At 45.6% G+C, this 6,356-nt stretch overlaps 1 long non-coding RNA gene across 1 annotated transcript; it reads left to right on the forward strand.

Moving 5' to 3' along the window:
- The first annotated feature begins 4,317 nt into the window (after positions 1 to 4,317).
- LOC140003638 (uncharacterized) lies at positions 4,318 to 4,992 on the forward strand. The gene is made up of 2 exons (XR_011812600.1): positions 4,318 to 4,610; positions 4,806 to 4,992. It is a non-coding gene; the product is annotated as an uncharacterized lncRNA (long non-coding RNA).
- The last annotated feature ends 1,364 nt before the right edge of the window (positions 4,993 to 6,356 follow it).

Raw genomic sequence — 6,356 nt, forward strand, 5'->3', positions numbered from 1 at the left:
AGAGGGGAATAAAATCAGGTGGAAGAAAAGATGCTTCTACCATTAAAATCTAGGACAGTTCTGTTTCTCTGCCTCAGATTCCCTATGCACCCTGAGCAAGCTATTACCACTTTCACTCTGCTTCCTCCACAAGTAGCCCAGCCGTGCTCCTTTCTTGCTGGGCTGAGACTCCTTGATGGCAGTCCATGGGCTGTGGCAGTGCATGGATTGGGTACCAGGGCACCCACCACAATTGGAGTCACCCTACAGAACCAACCTGACAACTTCTGCTCTGTCGCACATTTTCCCAACCCAACAAAATTTCTGTTTGAGAAAATAAGTCTGAGAGGCATCAACAGCTGGGCTGGAAGGTACAGCGGGAACACGCTACTTCAGACTGCTGGAAATTAGTGCTAATTCCAGTAGGGAGGACCTTCAAGGGATGTTGTGCCCTTTCCGTCCTGTAGCTGTAGACATTGAGCCTCCCTAACCCCTGTGAGCCTCAGCAGGAACTGCAGATAGAGCCAGCTTTGCAGACTTGTGCCTACCCATGAGGCACTTTTTTCTACCCCCCACTGGTATTAATACTTCGAACTCCCAAGGAAGTATAGGAAAAACAGCCGGGGTACTTTTCTGGCCCCTTTTTCAGACCTGCTGATGGAAGTTCTTAAATTTATACCAGCTAAGGAACTACCCCCAAATATTTATGTTAGACTCAGAAGGAAAGAAATACTATGGGGACCTGCTTTTAAGAAAATACATCCTTGACGTTCTACGCTCAAAGCAGTGCTGGTGCCTGAGTCCTGCCAATCCCTTAAAAGGGAAGCTTTGCTCAGTGCTAGCAGATTTTTTTCCTTCGCTGGGGAAACACTAACATTAGCAAGCTATGGAAAAGTCCCCAGGTGCTGGGGGTCAAGGGGAGGTGTTTCTCAGCAGGGAAACCAAAACGACTCAAGTTTCTGTTTGTTTGTTCCTTTTAAACAGGTTAGGGCTGCATGAGATCAATTAGGGAAAAACAAAAACCCTACCTCCGCTGTCCCATAAATCGCAATAAACTAATTAAGTCATAAGACTTGTAATCCAACAATGTATGCAAAGGGAAACATTAATGAATTTTACATAACAAGCAGGCAAAGAACATTACTCATCACATGGCCTCAGAAATTCATTAAATAGCCCTTTAAGAGACACAATTGAAGTACAGAGCACTAAAATGATAACAAAACCTATTAAGGAGGCTGTTTAATTAAGCACATACTCACTGGCACATCTGACACTCATACCAAGGTGTCTGTGCTAAGACAAATAAAGTCTTTCTTCTGCAGTACAGCCAAGGAGACTGTAGTCAAATCTATTCTTAAAACACAAAGATAACTCTGACTAAGCAGCCAAATACCACACTGTGGAAAATCTATATAAGCACTAAGGGAATTGCACATCTTTTCTGTAAAGGGCTAAATGAGATCTGCATGTGCTCCTGAGATGACTGACACAGCCTGACTCAGAGTCACACCAGAGATGTCTGCTGCATCACAGAGGAGGATGGAAACATCTCGTGCTGTGCTGCTCGAGTCTACACGGTTGCTCTTCAGGAGCTTTTAAGACACCAGCAAAGGCCCTGAGGAGCACAGAGGGAAGGAGGTGAAGTGGGATGTGCCAAGTGGGGTGGCCTTTGCACCGTGCAGAAGGATTGGACAAGCAGGGAGACCTTGTCTGCCTAGAGCATATGTCCCGGTGTCTGTTTTCTCTCCTGCTTTTTATGCTCACGCTGCATCACACCGGAACACCGTGCAATATGCAAAATGCATCACTTTAAGAGCAACGGACCTGTTAAGGATGGCTTGTACATGTGCCTCTTACACAGCAGTGCCTGCAAGGAACAAGCTGCCTGGCAGTATGGTACAGCGATCACTCACTCCCTCGGCCACGATAGGGACAAAACTCTAAATACGTTTCAGTTGAACCACCCACGTTCTCCACATGCTCTGCAAAACATAAAATACCATTTTATATTCTTCACCAGAAACATTTCTGTTCCTGTCCTGCCCTTTTCCTGCTGTTTCTTTCTGGTGCGGATCCATTACTTACAGAAAACATGTCTTAGTTTAATTACAAGCTGCAGTTTAATCATCTCACCAGCACTTCAGGGATGTTTTATCACAACTGACCCACCAACACTCAAGTCTACAAAATATTATCAGAACACACTGTAATTTAGCACTGAAATAAGCCAGCTGAGCAAGTCTATCAGAGCCAGGAGCTTCAATTAAAAGTAGTTTAATCCCACCTCCTGCCATGGGCAGAAAGAGCCCATCCATTCAGCCAAACCGACCTTTGTTGGAGATCCCACACAAACAAGCAAACACAGGGACAAGGAACTCTTCTCATGCTGCTGGGCCTTCCTGGCAGACACCTTCAAGGTCTGCAGGGTTTTCACACAGGTGTGACAGATCTCACTGCTGCAAACAGCCCCCACTAACACCCTGTGTTTCTCTGCCTCACGACCCTGCTCTAGCACTCCAGAATTTTAGCATTGCAAGACTGGGACTCCTGAGCTTGCAATTCTCCTGTTGACCTGGGCAGCCACCTTTTATCACCTCCTGTCACCCTGGTTTCTTTGTAGCCAGCAACCTGTTAAAAGGGATGAGGTCCAGAAACCACCTGCAGAAAGAAATAACTCATTTTCTTTCCTCAGAACTTGCCCACAGGACACCAGTTTTCTTAGCTGTCAATTCCCACCCTTCAAAAACCCCATCTTCCTCCCAGCTCGTCCAGCTGACCCCAGTGTCTCCAAGGTGCCAGGCAGCCCCCAGGCCCACATGCCCCATGAGCAAAGATCTACCTGAGTTCCTCATGGGCTGCTGCCCCACCTCTCTGCCAGCAACACCCACCACTGCTCTTCTCAAGCCCATGCATATGCATGGAAAACAAGTTTCCTTCTCCCTGGGTTCTCACTAAAAATGCTCTTCCTTGAAAGCTGCCTTCCCAGCCCAGCCACAGCCTTTGAACATAGGTTCACATGCCTATAGGTCCATCAGCCTCTAAGAAAAAAAAAAAGAAAAAATATAAAAATAGTAGAAACCTGCCAAGTACCTGTGAAATCAGGTGTGTTATCTCTCCTCTGCCCTTCTCACAGTGATCGAGCTTCCCAAAGCAGATAAACTCCAAATCTGTTCAACCAGCACAACTCTTAACTTCATCTCAGAGCTGCTCTCCCCCATCTGACTTGAACCTGAACTGTTCCCCAACTGTATCACAGAAGGAAGGGTTGTCACCTGCCACTGCAATCAGTGGGTCCATCAGCTGGCATGCAGCTGATGAGTATTCAACCCACCTGGACCCTGCCTAACACCAGGTGACTGAGGCCAGACCATTATCTGGCCAGTGTGCCAGGCTTTCTTTCAAGCACAGCTTTATGGCTACTTCCACATTCCTCTGCAACACAGCAGAAACAAAGAGGGTAGAGAGTTTAAACACACAGTGGTGACAGAATCACTGCATTTCAAAAGGTTTTAAAGGTATTTATTTACAAAGTCAAAGGCTCCTTTGTCCTACTCACATGCATTTTAGGCATCCCTGAATGCCTAACAAATCCCTGAACATCCCCCCTATTTAGATGTATCTGGGCCTGGGGAGCAGTGGAAGCCTGACTCTCCCATTCACAGAATCACAGAATTTCTAGGTTGGAAGAGACCTCCAGGATCACCCAGTCCAACCCCTGACCTAACGCTAACAGTCCCCACCAAACCATATCCCTAAGCTCTACATCTAAACGTCTTTTAAAGACCTCCAGGGATGGTGACTCCACCACTTCCCTGGGCAGCCTGTTCCAATGTCTAACAACCCTTTCAGTAAAGAAGTTCTTCCTAACATCCAACCTAAACCTACCAAGGCACAACTATAGCCCATTCCCCCTCATCCAGGCACATGGGAGAACAGGCCAACCCCCACCTCTCTACAGCCTCCTTTAAGGTATCTGTAAAGAGCAATAAGGTCGCCCCTGAGCCTCCTTTTCTCCAGGCTGAACAAACCCAGCTCCCTCAGCCGCTCCTCGTAGGACTTGTTCTCCAGGCCCCTCACCAGCTTTGTCGCCCTTCTCTGGACTCTCTTGAGCACCTCCATGTCCTTCTTGTAGCGAGGGGCCCAAAAGTTACCAATTTTTTATTTATTTATTTATTTATTTTAAGGTTGAGGGAAGTACCAAGCATAGGGAGCAGGGCTGGTCAAGGCACTGCATCCAAACCGGTGCCACAAAAAAAAGAAAAAAAAAAAAAAAGAGGCCAAAGATCAAAAGGAAGAAGAAGGTCTATAAAATGCAAAATGGTGCAAAGCTAATTGAATAATTAAAGCAACTTAAACTGCCCACAGCTTGTTCCTATCTCTGCTTTCAATTTCCTCCTTGAAGAGCTGACTGAGGAATGTCTCACCTGCCTCCTGGTGCCAAATTTCAGGCCAAGAAGGACTTTTCCCTAGAAGACCTCATCCAGGACAGCTACCCTTTATCCATTCCTCTGCTCTGCTCCCAGGAGAGTGGAAGAATTTTCCCTGAAATACTCCTAGCCATCAGCACACTGCACTTCTACCCTCTTTTGTCTTGCAGGTTTTAAGGTAACTGAACTGCACTGTGGCAGGTATGGAAGTTCAGCTCAAAATGAAGTGTTTTCTTTCCCTTCCAAGTTCACCTTCCCCTTGCAATATACAGCCACTAGTTGCATTAAGAGTACAAGTCCATCATAGCGTGACTACGGTATGAGCGTCCTGCTCAGCAGAGCTGGTTTTGGAAACTGATAAATTCTGATGGTTTTCCCTACTTAAATTTTTGGCAGAAAAATCATTCACTCACCGATGACCCAGGGACAGGAAAAAAAGCTCTGAAGATACACAGGATCCAGCTGGTGGATGTTTTCCAGAGCCAATGCCCCCTGCTCACAGAAGTCAGAGTTTACTCAAAATTTAAACAAAACCTGTTAACAGAATTCAATAGGACAGTTAGCTAGGGGTGCGTCTTCATCTGTGATACACTCAGCAATGCTTTTGGGTTGCTTGGAGTATATTTGTGAATGTCAAGCTCTTGTACAGTTTTAGGGCTAGGCACTTGTTTTGTGACCAAGAAATGCCTTGCAACAATTTCTCCATTTCTGGAGCTAGAGGCAGGGTGACAACTTGCAGCAACACCTTGTGTGTTTAATACCTCCCATCACTTACAAGCCCAGCTCTGGCAAAAGGTGGCAATTGTAGTTTTCAGTTTGAACAGCCAGCATCACAATAAAAATAGGTTGCTAGCATAGGCATACAGTAAGAAACAGCAAAAGGCAACTTCATAATACTTGCACTTGTGTGTGTCAAAATAATTGAATGTGACAGAGCTGCTTGGGACTCAGAAGTGAAAATACATTTGGTTCTCAGAGTAAGTATCTCTTTGGCAAAGACATCTACACTGCTGCCATGAACTGGTAATGATGATTTCACTGGACACAGAGTCATAGTCTGGTTTATCTCAGGGCTGGATACAGAAATAGGATCGCTGGGTGTTTCCGTGTACACAATGGCAATCAAGCATCTCAGAACAGAGGGAAAAGTAAATATAAAAGGGTAATATTCAGAAGTAATGCCATTCTGATAAAAGCTACAGTCCTGACCTAAAGCTACCCTTCCAAAAGGAGAAGCTGAAATCTCAGAGATCTCCAGGACATGATCTCGGGCAAGCAGCTCTGGATGTCCCTGCTGGAGCAGAGGCTTGGATCAGATAACCTCCAGAGGTCCCTGGCAGCCTCGTTCTGTGGTTCTGTGAGTTTGGAAAGTGACAAAAACCTCTCTGCCTGTCTTCAGAGGCAAGCTCTGCACAAGCTACCCCTGTAATGATGGAGGAAAAACTAAATTAGTCTCCCTGCTCACGTATGTCTCATGTTGGGCAGACATCCAGCAGTACAGCTTTAGGAGATGAAAACCACAACATCATGCTTCCCAAAACTCGTGACGAAAAGAATACAAAAGCACCTAAAAAGAATGCAGGGGGATTTTGACATGGTATCATTTATTATTTTTTTTAAGGCTGGTGCCCAGACAGGACTGCTTTGCTCTGTCATGACACTCTTTCCTCATAAGCCCTAAGAAAAATGGTTTCTTGCCAGTAAGCCTCATCCCTACTTGTGTTTTTTGACCCTGTTTTCCACACCCCCGCAGTTGTGCTTCACTGGGAAAATATTCCACAAGCTGCTAAAGAACAGAGGCACCATCTCTCATGCCTCTCTATAACCAAAAGCATCAAGTGTAATCAAGAAATGTTGCCCATTTTCTCTCTCCACAAAATTTCAGCCCATTTTCTCCTCTTTATGGTAGAACAAACAAATAAACAAGATCCTTCTCTTCATCTTGTG

This window comes from Anas platyrhynchos, chromosome 13 (assembly GCF_047663525.1).
Source record: "Anas platyrhynchos isolate ZD024472 breed Pekin duck chromosome 13, IASCAAS_PekinDuck_T2T, whole genome shotgun sequence".
NCBI lineage: Eukaryota > Metazoa > Chordata > Aves > Anseriformes > Anatidae > Anas > Anas platyrhynchos.